The 12709-nt window shown below is 37.4% G+C and overlaps 3 long non-coding RNA genes and 1 other non-coding gene across 4 annotated transcripts in view; 3 read left to right on the forward strand and 1 right to left on the reverse strand.

The window, feature by feature from the left end:
• LOC145513014 (uncharacterized) overlaps positions 1-12709 on the forward strand; it is a 68924-nt gene that overhangs the window by 1297 nt on the left and 54918 nt on the right. The gene's annotated exons all lie outside the window — the stretch shown is intronic.
• Positions 112-6272, reverse strand: LOC145513015 (uncharacterized). The gene is made up of 2 exons (XR_014059043.1): positions 5247-6272; positions 112-4132 (listed from the first exon to the last, which is right to left on the reverse strand). It is a non-coding gene; the product is annotated as an uncharacterized LOC145513015 (long non-coding RNA).
• LOC145513016 (uncharacterized) lies at positions 2765-6272 on the forward strand. The gene is made up of 2 exons (XR_014059044.1): positions 2765-3509; positions 5371-6272. It is a non-coding gene; the product is annotated as an uncharacterized LOC145513016 (long non-coding RNA).
• Positions 5393-5522, forward strand: LOC145516013 (small nucleolar RNA SNORA11). Its single transcript, XR_014061198.1, has one exon. It is a non-coding gene; the product is annotated as a small nucleolar RNA SNORA11 (small nucleolar RNA).

Genomic DNA, 12709 nt, shown 5'->3' on the forward strand with positions numbered 1-12709 from the left:
CGTGGATTTGCCTATTATTGATATTTCATATAAATGGAGTCATGCAATGTGTCCTTTGATATCTGACTTCTTTCATTCAGTTTATCCATATTTTACTATATATATCAGTACTTTGTTCTTTTTTATGGCCAAATGACATTCCATTGTGTGGATATATCACATTTTGTTAATCCTTTCGGCAGTTGATGGACATTTTGGTGGTTTCCACCTTTTGGTTATTGTGAATAGTGCTGCTGTTAATATTCATGTCCAATTGTGTGTGTGTTTAATATATTCTCTTTAGGACATTACTACTCAATTTTTGGTTTTTGGCTGTACTGCATGGCTTGTAGGATCTCAGTTCCCCAACCAGGGATTGAACCTGGACCATGGCGGTGAAGTGCTGAATCCTAACCAGTAGACTACGAGGGAACACCCACAAATTTTGTTTTAACATCTGTTTTCATTTATTATATTCCCATGAATGAAGCAGCATGATCACACTGTAATTCTGCATTTAACTTATTGAGGAACTGTCAAACTGTCGTTCACAGGAGTTGTTGCATTTTATATTCCCACCAACATCATATGAAAGTTCTAATTTTCCCATATCCTCACCCATACTTGTTACTTTTCATTTTTTAAAAGAATTAGTGTAGTTTGACACCAAAAAAAAAAAGAGAAAATTGTCATGTTCGAAAAGCTTTAAGCTGCAGTGTTGGCTCTTTACAAACATGACCAAATCTAACAATGGAGAAAAATGGATACTATGATATCTTCCTAGTTCTGGAGGTTCCTCTGAAATGTAATTTCCTAGAGCTTGTTATTAATTTAACAAATATTTATTACATACTTGCTTTGTGTCAGAGACTGTTCAAGTTCAGGAAATAAAACAGTGAATAAAAGAGACAAATAGTTCTTTCTCCTTGGGGAGGTGGGATTAGAATAGTCATCCTAGTACATGTGAACTGGGATGTCATTGTGGTTTTGATTTGCATTTCCCTAATAATTAAAGACATTGAACATCTTTTCATGTACTTTTTGATCATTTATATTTGTTCCTTGGAGAAATATCTCTTCAGGTTCATTGCCCATTTTTTAAAAAGATTAATTTTATGTACTTTTGGCTGCACAGTCTTTTCTCTAGTTGCAGCAAAGAGGGACTACTCTTTAGTCGTGGTGCTCAGGCTTCTCTTGAGCTGGCTTCTTGTTGTGGAGCACAGGCTCTAGGGTATATGGGCTTCAGTAATTGTAGTACGTGGGTTCAGTAATCGTGATTCCCAGGCTCTGGAGCACAGGCTCAATAGTTGTGGCACACAGGCTTAGTTGCTTTGCAGCATGTGGGATCTTTCTGGATCAGGGATCCAACTCGTGTCTCCTGCATTGGCAGGCAGATTCTTTACCACTGAGCCACCAGGGAAGCCCTGATTGCCCATTTTTAATTAACTTAATTGGGTTGTTTTATTTGAGTTCTAAGTGGTTTTTGTATATCCTGGATACTAGACCCTTAAGTTCAGTTCAGTTGGTCAGTCATGTCTGACTCTTTGCAACCCCATGGACTGTAGCACACCAGGCTTCCCTGTTCATCACCAACTCCTGGAGCTTGCTCAGACTCATGTCTGTCGAGTCAGTGATGCCATCCAACCATCTCATCCTCTGTTGTCCCCTTCTCCTCCTGCCTTCAGTCTTTCCCAGCATCAGGGTCTTTTCCAAAGAGTCAGTTCTTCACATCAGGTGGCCAAAGTATTGGAGTTTCAGCTTCAACATCAGTCCTTCCAATGAATACCCAGGACTGATCTCCTCTAAGATGAACTCGTTGAATCTCCTTGCAGTCCAAAAGACTCTCAAGAGTCTTCTCCAACACCACAGTTCGAAAGCATCAGTTCTTTGGTGCTCAGCTTTCTTTGTGGTCCAGATGTCATATCCATACATGACTACAAGAAAAACCATAGCTTTGACTAGATGGATCTTTGTCAGCAAAGTAATATCTCTGCTTTTTAATATGCTATCTAGGTTGGTCATAGTTTTTCTTCCAAGGAACAAGTGTCTTTTAATTTCATGGCTGCAGTCATCATGTGCTGTGATTCTGGAGCCCAAGAAAATAAAGTCTGTCACTGTTTCCATTGTTCCACATCTATTTGCCATGAAGTGATAGGATTCGATGCCATGATCTTCATTTTTTGATTGTTGAGTTTTAAGCCAGCTTTTTCACTCTCCTCTTTCATTTTCATCAAGAGGCTCTTTAGTTCCTCTTCCCTTTCTGCCATAAGGGTGGTGTCATCTGCATATCTGAGGCTATTGATATTTCTCCTGGCAATCTTGATTCCAGCTTGTGCTTCATCGAGCCCAGCATTTTGTATGATATACTCTGCATATAAGTTAAATAAGCAGGGTGACAATATAGAGCCTTACCGTACTCCTTTCGTAATTTGGAACCAGTCTGTTCCAGGTCTGGTTCTAACTGTTGCTTCTTGACCTGCATACAGATTTCTCAGGAAGCAGGTAAGGTGATCTGGTATTCCCATCTCTTTTTTCCACAGTTTGCTGTGATCCACACAGTCAAAATCTTTAGCATAGAAGTAGTTGTTTTTCTGAATTCTCTTGCTTTTTCTATGATCCAACGGGTGTTGGCAATTTGATCTCTGGTTCCTCTGCCTTTTCTAAATCCAGCTTGAACATCTGGAAGTTCTTGGTTCACGTTCTGTTGAAGCCTCACTTGGAGCATTTTGAGCATTACTTTGCTAGCGTGTGAGATGAGTGCCTCATCAGACATGTGATTTGCAAATATTTGCAAAAACCCATTATGTGGATTGTCTTTTTACTCTCTTTATGGTACCCTTTGATGCACAAAAGTTTTTCATTTTGATGTAGTCCAATATGTCTGTTTTTTCTTTCATTGCTTGTGCTTTTTGGTGCCGGAACTAAGAAACTATTGTGTGACCCAACGTTATAAAGATTTACCCTTTCTCTCATCTAAGAGTTTTATAGTTGTAGTTGTTATATGTATGTGCTTGATTCATTTTGAGTTCATTTTTGTATATGGTGTGAGGTAAGAGTTCAGCTTCATTCTGTTATACGTGCATATTTCACTGTTCTAGCACCTTTAGTTGAAGAGACTAGTTTTTCTTCATTGTGTGGTCTTGGCACCATTGTTGAAAGTCAGTTGACGATACATTAACGGGTTTATTTATGGACTCTCAATTCTATTCCAGTGATCCATATGTCTGTTCTTATGCCAGCATTACACTCTTTAGTTTTTCTTTTCTTACTGATACACAGTAAAGACTGTTTAAAAAAATTGAAGTATAGTTGATTTACAATCTTGTGTTAGTTTCAGGTATACAGCAAAATCATTCAGGTGTATGTGTGTGTATATTTATATATCCTTTTTCAGATTTTCCCATTATAGGTTATTGCAAAATATTGAATATAGTCCCTGTGCTATACAATAGGTCCTTGTTTTTTATTTTATATATAGTTATGTGTATCTGTTAATCCCAAACTTCTAATTCTTCCCCCTTCCCTTTTTGGTAACCATCAGTTTATTTTATATGTCTGTGAGTTTGTTTCTGTTTTGTAAATAAGTTCATTTTGTATCATTTTTTTTAAGATTCCACGTATAAGTGGTATCATATAGTATTTGTCTTTCTCTGTCTGATTTACTCTACTTCGTATGATAATTTTTAGGTCCATCCATGTTGCTGATAATGGCATTATTCCATTCTTTTTTTAGAAGGAGTAATACCACATCTTTATCCATTCATCTATTAATGGACACTTAGGTTGCTTCCATGTCTTCACTGTTGTAAATAGCGGAGCAATAAACATAGGGGTACACATATCTTTTCGAATTAGTGTTATTTGGGTATGTATGCCCAGGAATGGGATTGCTGAATCACATGGTAACTCTAGATTCTGAGGAACCTCCACACTGTTTGTCATTATGTTTACATTCCCACTAAAACTGTAAGAGGGTTCACTTTTCTCCACATCCTCTCGAGCATTTATTGTAGATTTTTTGATGATGGCCATTCTAACTGGTGTGAGGTGTTAACTCACTGTAGTTTTGATTTGCATTTCTCTAACACTTAGCAATGCTGAACATCTTTTCAGGTGCCTACTGGCCATCTGTATATCTTCTTTGGAGAAATATCTATTTAGGTCTTCTGCCCATTTATTAATTGAGTTGTTTGTTTTTTTGATATTGAGCTGTAGGAGCTGTTTATGTATTCTGGAAATTAAGCCCTCATCCGTCACATTGTTTGCAAATATTTTCTCCCATTCCATAGGTTGTCTTTTCATTTTGTTTATAGTTTTCTGTGAAAAAGTTTGTATATTTGATTAGGTCCCATTTGTTTACTTTTGCTTTTATTTCTATTGTCTTGGAAGACTGATCTAAGAAATGTCAGAGAATATTTTGCGTATGTTCTCTTCTGGGAGTTTTATGGTGTCATGTCTATTATTTAAGTCTTTAAGCCATTTTGAGTTTGTGTTTGTGAGGGAGTGTTCTAACTTCATTGATTTACATGTGACTGTCCGGCTTTCCCAACCCTACTTGCTGAAGAGACTGTCTTTTCTCCATTGTATATTCTTGTCTCCTTTGTCTAGAATTAATTTTTAAAGACTTTTTAAAAATTGAGGTGTAATTAAGGGGGGGATGGAAAATATAGGAGTAGGAGATTAAGAACTACAAGCTGTCATGTATAAATAAGCTAAAAGGATATATTGTATAACGGGGGATATAGCCAGTATTTTATAACTACTGTAAATGGAGTATAACCTTTAAAAATTTTGTATCACTATTTTATTATATACATGTAGCATATAACATTGTACATCAACTATAATTCAGTTTTAGAAATTAAGGTGTAATAGTGTATAATATACATAATTATGATTACATGTTGTTTAGTTGGTAAGTCGTGTCCAACTCTTTTGTGATCCTATGGACTGTAGCCCGCCAGGCTCCTCTGTTCATGGGATTTCCAAGGCAAAAATACTGGAGTGGGTAGCCATTTCCTTCTCCAGGGGATCTCTTGACCCAAGGATCGAACTCTTGTTTCCTGAACTGGCAGACGGATTCTTCACCACTGAGCCACCAGGAAGTCCTATATATTACAAACATAATTATAAATTTAATATATAATTATGGAGAAAATAATTGCAAATGATATGACCAACAAAGGCTTAATTTCCAGAATATATAAATAGCTTATCCAACTCAAGAACAAAAAAAGAAGCAACCCAATGAAAAATGGGGAGAAGACCTAGGTATTTTTCCAAGAAAGACATACAGATAGCCAATAGGCACATGAAAAGATGCTCATAATCACTAATTATTAGAGAGATGCAAATCAAAAGTATAATGAGGTACCACCTCCTTTTGGTCAGAATGGCCATCATTTAAAAATCTGGGGTGTGCTCAGAGTAGGGAGCCTGAAGACATGGCTCCTTTGTTTGCAACACACCTAACAGGAGTCTGGGTTCATTGTAACAAGAGGCACAAAATTTGCGGCCTTCCTATGAACAAATATCCAACACATGTCCCCCTGTACCTCCACGTGGCTGCTGGGTAGAACCAGTGAGACAGGGCTCAATATTTGAAGGGAAGCTACAGTATTTAGTAGGTGAGTTTGTCACCTAGAGCCTATTTGGTCCATACATGGGTAGGCCATGAGCGATCTTACAGACATAAAGGCTTTGAACCTCTCTGTTTAAGGAAAAAGAAAAAAAAAACAGATTCTATACACCATTCTGGAAAAGACAAAACTATGGAGACAATAAAAAGATCAGTGCCAGGAGTTTGGGGGCAGTGAAGGGGAGATGAATACACAGATACAGAAGTTTCTATGAGCAGTGAAACTACTTTGAAAGACACTATAATGATGGTTATATGTCATCAAACTTTTGTCCAAATCCATAGAATGTAGAACACTATTCATTTCATTAAAGTGAAACCTAAAGGTGAATTGTGGACTTTGACTTTGGTGCTTTGTGTCAATGTAGTTCATCCTTGTTTTTTTTTTTAAAGATACCCTTCTGTTGATATTGTTTATGCATATGAGGAGAGGGGTGATATGGGGAATTTCTGTACCTTCCTGTCAGTTTTGTTGTAAACCTAAAACTTCTTTAAAAAAAAAAATTAACACTCAGGATAGAAGTTTTTGGCAAAACTTTTGTTTCACTTTTATAAATATATGCATATTATATATGTGTATGTGTTTGTTGGATTGTGATTTTTTTTTACATCAAAAAAGTTCCTAGACCACTGTAGTTAAAATAAAAAAATAAAAGCACACATTAACCTTAAAAAAAAGTCTACAAGTAATTGTAGTAATTAGTTTTGCCTTTTCTAGAATGTCAGATAGTTGGAATCATTCAGGGTGTAACCTTTTCAGATTGGCTTCTTTCACTTAGTAGTATCTATTTAAGCTTCCTCCATGTCTTTTCAGGGCTAGATTGCTCTTTTTTTAAAAAAAAAAAGAATAATATTCCATTGTCTGGACATTCCACAGTTTATCCATTTGCCTACTGAGGGACATCTTGGTTGTGTCCAAGTTTTGGCAATTATGGATTAAGCTGTTTTAAACATTGTGTTCAGGTTTCTGTGTGGATATAAGTTTTTAACTGTTTCAGGTGAATATCAGGAAGCATAATTGCTGAACTATAAGATAAGAGTATGTTTAGATGTGTAAGAAATTGCCAAACTATCTTCTAACGTGGCTGTAGCATTTTGCATTCACACCAACAATGAATGAGTGTTCCCATTGCTTTACGTCCTTGTCGGTTTGGTGTTGTCACTGTTCCAGATTCTGGCTATTCTAATAGGTGTGTACTAGAGTCTTAGGAAGCATTACTATGAAAAAAGCTAGACGGAATTCCATCTGAGCTATTTAAAATCCTAAAAGATGATGCTGTTAAAGCGCTTCACTCAGTATGTCAGCAAATTTGGAAAACTCACCAGTGGCCACAGGGCTGGAAGAGATAAGTTTTCATTCCAGTCCCAAAGAAGGGCAATGCCAAAGAATGTTCAAACTACCATACAACTGTGTTCATTTCACATGCTAGCAAGATTATGCTCAAAATCCTTCAAGTTAGGTTTCAGCAGTACATGAACCGAGAACTTCCAAATGTACAATCTGGTCTTCAAAGAGGCAGAGAAACCAGAGATCAAATTGCCAACATTTGTTGGGTCATGGAGAAAGCAAGGGAGTTCCAAAAAAACATCTACTTATGCTTCATTGACTATGCTAAAAACTTTGACCATGTGAATCTCAACAAACTGTGGAAAATTCTTAGAGTTGGGAGTACCAGATCACCTAACCTATGCCCTGAGAAACTGTATGTGGGTCAAGAAGCAACTGGACATAGAACAACTGACTGGTTCAAAATTGGGAAAGGAATACAACAAGGCTGTATATTGTCACTCTGCTTATTTAACTTACATGCAGAGTATGCCATGCAAAATACTGTGCTGGATGAATCACAAGCTGGAATCACGATTGCCGAGAGAAATATGAACAGCCTCAGATATGTAGGTGATACTACTCTAATGGCAGAAAGTGAAGAACTAAAGAGACTCTTGAGGGTGAAAGAGGAGAGTGAGAAAGCTGGCTTAAAACTCAACATTCAAAAAATTAAGATCATGGTATCCAGTCCCATCACTTCATGGCAAATAGATGGGGAAAAAGTGGAAAGAGCGACAGACACCATGTTCTTGGGCTCCAAAATCACTGTGGATGGTGACTGCAGCCACAAAAGTAAAAAACACTTGCTCCAAGTGTAAAGTTGTCTCTTGTGTTGTTGGAAGAGGGTGTTTGCTATGACTAGTGTGTTCTCTTGGCAAAACTCCGTTAGCCTTTTCCCTGCTTCATTTTGTACTCCAAGGCCAAACTTGCCTGTTACTTCAGGTGTCTCTTGATTTCCTAGTTTTGCACTCCAATCTCCTATAGTGTAAAGTAGATCTTTTTTTGGTGTTAGTTCTAGAAGGTCTTGTAGGTCTTCATAGAACTGGTCAACTTCAGCTTCTTCAGCATCAATGGTTGGGGCGTAGACTTGAATTACTGTGATGTTGAATGGTTTGCCTTGGAAACAAACAGATCATTCTGTTGTTTTTGAGACTGCACCCAAGTACTACATTTTGGACTCTTTTTTGTTGCTTAAGAGGGCTACTGCATTTCTTGTATGGGATTCTTGCCCACAGTAGTAGCTTTAATGATCATCTGAACTAAATTCACCCATTCCTGTCCATTTTAGTTCACTGATAGGCCCTAAGATGTTAACGTTCAATCTTGCCATCTCCTGCTTGACCATGTCCAATTTTCCTTGATTCATGGACCTAACACGTCAGGTTCCTATGCAATATTGTCCTTTACAACATCAGACTTTACTTTCACCACCAGACACATCCACAACTGAGCGTTGTTTCTGCTTTGTCCCAGCCACTTCATTCTTTCTGGAGCTATTAGTAACTGCCGTCCACTCTTCCCCAGGAGCATATTAGACAACTTCCAGCCTGGGGGCCTCATTTTTGGTGTCATATCTTTTTGCCTTTTTATACTGTTCATGGGGTCTCATGGCAGGAATACTGGAGTGGTTTGCCATTTCCTCCTCCAGTGGACCAGGTTTTGTCAGAACTCTCCACTATAACTCATCTGTCTTGGGTGGCCCTGTACAGCATGGCTCATAGCTTTATTGAGTTACACAAGCCTTTTGCCATGACAAGCCTGTGATCCATGAAGGGGAAACCAACTTTGGCTGGCATTAAAAGCCTGATTCTTTACTATGTTTCTTCTTCAAGTCTTCATAAAGGCTTTTAGCTTTCTCTTGAATCAGCATTAAGCTGAGCTGATACTGATACTGATCATGCATCCACACACTGAGAAGTTTTTTACCTTCTCCATCAGTTTTCCTTGGTTCTTCAATACTGTTGTCGACATCATCAGCACAGTAGACTTCACACGTTCCATGATTTTGTCCTTGTTCTTTAGAATTGTGCTGGTGGTTGAACAATTTTTATTTTAAATATGAATGACAATTACTATCTTTTCACTTCATTCCACTATCTCAGTTATTTTTGTTTCCATCTTTATCACTTGGCACTTCATAGCAGTACTAGCTACATCACGATTGCTTTTACACTTGCTTTCAGGCATCCTGGGCTTCAAATAAAGATATTGTACTACTGTACTCTATACAGTACTATAAAGTACACAAAAGCCCAGCTGCTTGTAGAGGATGCACAAATGTGACAGTGCACACCAGATACATGAACTACCTTATGTGACTGGACATGCAAACACTTGTTTGCATCTTTGAAAGTTTGCAACTTGAAGATTCATAAGTACGGGACTCACTGTAAATATTTTATTAGGTTTATACTTATGAATTCCATATTTCTTTTGGTGTGCTAATATATATAAATGGTATTGTGCTTTTATTTTCAAATTCCATTTGTTTATTCCTAGGATATTGGATGACAGTTGACTTTTTAACATTAACCTTGTGTCCTGCAATCTTGTTACAGTAGCTTCTTTCAAGAGATTTTTGGTTGATTCATTTGGATTTCTATACAGACAATCACATCATCTGCAAAAAAAGACAATTTTACTTATTCATTCATAGCCAGTATACTGTTTATTTCCTTTTCTTGTCTTATTTCATTAGCTGGGACTTCCAGTATGATGTTGAAAAGGAGTGGTGAGTGTCTTATTCTTGATCTTAGTGAGGGTGCTTCTCGATTCTCATGACTAACACATTATTGACCAGAGGACTTTTGCAGAAACTAACACCTGTGGCTAGCCATTTGTTATGTACGTAAATATTGGAATACCCACATTTGAGTAAATATCAACTTTTTTTGGACTTAATGTAATTTTTAAAAATTAGTTGATTATTTATTATTTTTGGCTGCACTGGGTCTTTGTTGCTGTGTGTGGGCTTTCTCTAGTTGCAGCAAGGGGGGGCTACTCTTCACTGCAGTGTGCAGGCTTCTCATTGAAGTGGCTTCTTTTGTAGCAGAGCCCAGGTTCGGTAGTTGTGGCACACGGGCTAAGTTGCCCCATGGCAAATGGAATCTTTCTAGACCAGGGATTGAACCTGGGTTCCCTGCATTGGCAGGTGGATTCTTATCCACTGCACCACTAGGAAGGTCCCATATATGTTCTTTAAAAAAAAAATAGAAAAAGTATACACACATATACTTATTTTAAATTTGAGTAATTTGTAAAGACTAGAAAGCCTTTTATTTTTTAAAGGTGTTTGGGGAGCAGTCTTGTGAAGCAGCCAAATCTGTATTGTTTATGGACAGTGGTAGAATATGATCAGAGAAAGACTAAACAAGAAATTTTGTTAAATTTCTTTTGAATACTAAAAGGCTAACAATAATTTTGAATACTACACACTCATAGACTCTTGAGTTATATCAATAATAGACATGAAATACCTTGTAAATGAAAAGCATAAATGATGTTGATCCAGAGTTCTCAACTTGGCACTGCTGTGTTTGGAACCAATAACTCTGCTGTGATGAGTTGTCCTCTGCATAGTGGGATGTTTATCAGCGTTCTTGGACTCTTCCCAGTAGATGTCAGTAGGACTTTCCATCCGATTGTGACAACCAAAACCTTCTCCAGACTTTGCTGAATGTCTCCAGGGGAACACAATTCCTGACTCAGGACTTTTGGTTTACATGATTCTGAACTACATTTTTAATACAGGCCTACACACAGGATTTTACAAAGAAAACTGAAATATTGCATCATCATTTATGCTTTTTAGTATTCAAAAAATTTTAATAAAATCTACATAACATAAAATTCACCATTTTAACCATTTTAAAGTGTATAGGTCAAGAGCAAAGTGTATGACAGTCCATTCACCCATCACGAGGTCAAAACAAACCACATGCTTAAAACCATGTCAGTGGATGGGGACATAGTCTCCTGTCGTGAGGGAGGGGGAAATGAATAAATGTTTCCTGAATAATATTATAATGTACCACAAGTGGTAAAGCCAGAAAGTAAGGATTTGTATTCATGAAATAGTCATGAGTGTTGGTCCAAACAGTGCCATGGTCCATAGTGCAGCTTTGGCATCCAGGGTTTAGAGTTGTCACCAGTGGCGAACTGATGAACATGGTGGAATAATATTGCTCCAGAGGTCTCTTGGCTATAGTCAGTGGCCAGGTGCCTTGCTAAGACATTAGAGCAGTGAAGTAAGGAGTGTGTTTGTTGCTTTGCTCACACCAGTTGCTACTACCCCTGGAGAACCTAAGAAATATGTGAGAGAGAGTGGCTTTCAGTGGGGCTCAACTTCTAAACAAGCAGGAGAACTATAGAGAGACATTAATTTGTATTTATTTCATTTGAACATTGTTGTTTCATAAATGAAGTGGGAGATTCACTCCACTTACTAATTACAAAATAAGGCCCCAATGAGTCTTATATCCATATTGTGAAGATAAGAGGACATATTTTGCCCATGACCACATTTATGTATAGGATGGCCATACAACTTATATTTAGACAATGGAATGGATATGTCCAGTGGTGTTTTTAGGAAACAAACAAACAAAAAAAACAAGGAAGCAATTTGAAGGTATACCATGTGGTTTTGCCATTTAACCTAAAAAGATACAAAACTTCTATTTGTGGAAGCAGTTCACGGTCCCGCAGTTCACGGTCCTACCTGCTCATCTGTCTGCCATTGTTTTCCTACTAACACACAGATATGGATATTGTCACATCACAATGACTACAAGAATGAGCATGGGGGTTGTGGGCAGCAGATGGCTAATTTCTTACCAAGCCTATTTCCTCTTCTTCTTGAATATGTATACAGTTATATTACATTAAGCATACATAGAAGTTTGAAATGTGCTTGGCATTTTACGATAACTTATAGGCAGATTATGAGTTAAGGGCCAGTTTTCATCATCTGCTGTGATCTCAAAATCAGTCCTTGAGGCTGAGCCAGGGGGATAGACGTCAATCCATCCATTCCATTTTTTTTCCTCTTCCTCTGTTTCATTCAGACACCCCAGGGCCAAACCAATCAAAATGAAACAAGGTCCTGAATCCAGTTTGGGACTCAGCTTGGATCTCTTTGTACATTTAATTAAGAGTGACCTGCCCACATTCTTCACAAGTCAGGTTGTAGAATTTCTTAAAAATGGCATTTTTAAAATAAAAGTTTTGAATGAGTTTTCACTACCACCTTAAAAATTCAGGCTTAACATTTCCTTTGAAAGAAACATTTACTGGAGTTTTCTCTGATTAAGCTTTCATGAATCATAGGTCTTCCACAGAAGCGAACTCTCCCCACAGGGTTAGTCGTGTCTTTGCTGGCAAATATTTTACAAAGAAGGCATTTGTTTCAGAAATAAACATTTAATTTGGATGAATTCTAATAGTCACAGTGCTTAATTCTGATGAAAATGTTTACTAGCAGCATTTCTGCTTTGAAACCATTTGTTTCTATTATTTTGACAGAAATAAAATTTGGTTGGTTGTTGTTTGAAAAAAAAAAATAAAGTGTATAGGTCATGGCATTAAGTACATTCACAGTGTTATACAAGCATCACCACCATCTGTCTCTATCTGTTTCCAACCTGAAACTCTGTACTCTTAAACAGTAACTCCCCATCCTCCTCAATCCCCGGTAACCTCTCTTCTACTTTCTATGAATTTGTCTATTCTAGTTACCTCATATAAGTGAAATCATACAATAT

Source organism: Giraffa tippelskirchi, chromosome 7 (assembly GCF_054371585.1).
Source record: "Giraffa tippelskirchi isolate mGirTip1 chromosome 7, T2T-mGirTip1v1.2.pri, whole genome shotgun sequence".
Classification (NCBI taxonomy): Eukaryota; Metazoa; Chordata; class Mammalia; order Artiodactyla; family Giraffidae; genus Giraffa; species Giraffa tippelskirchi.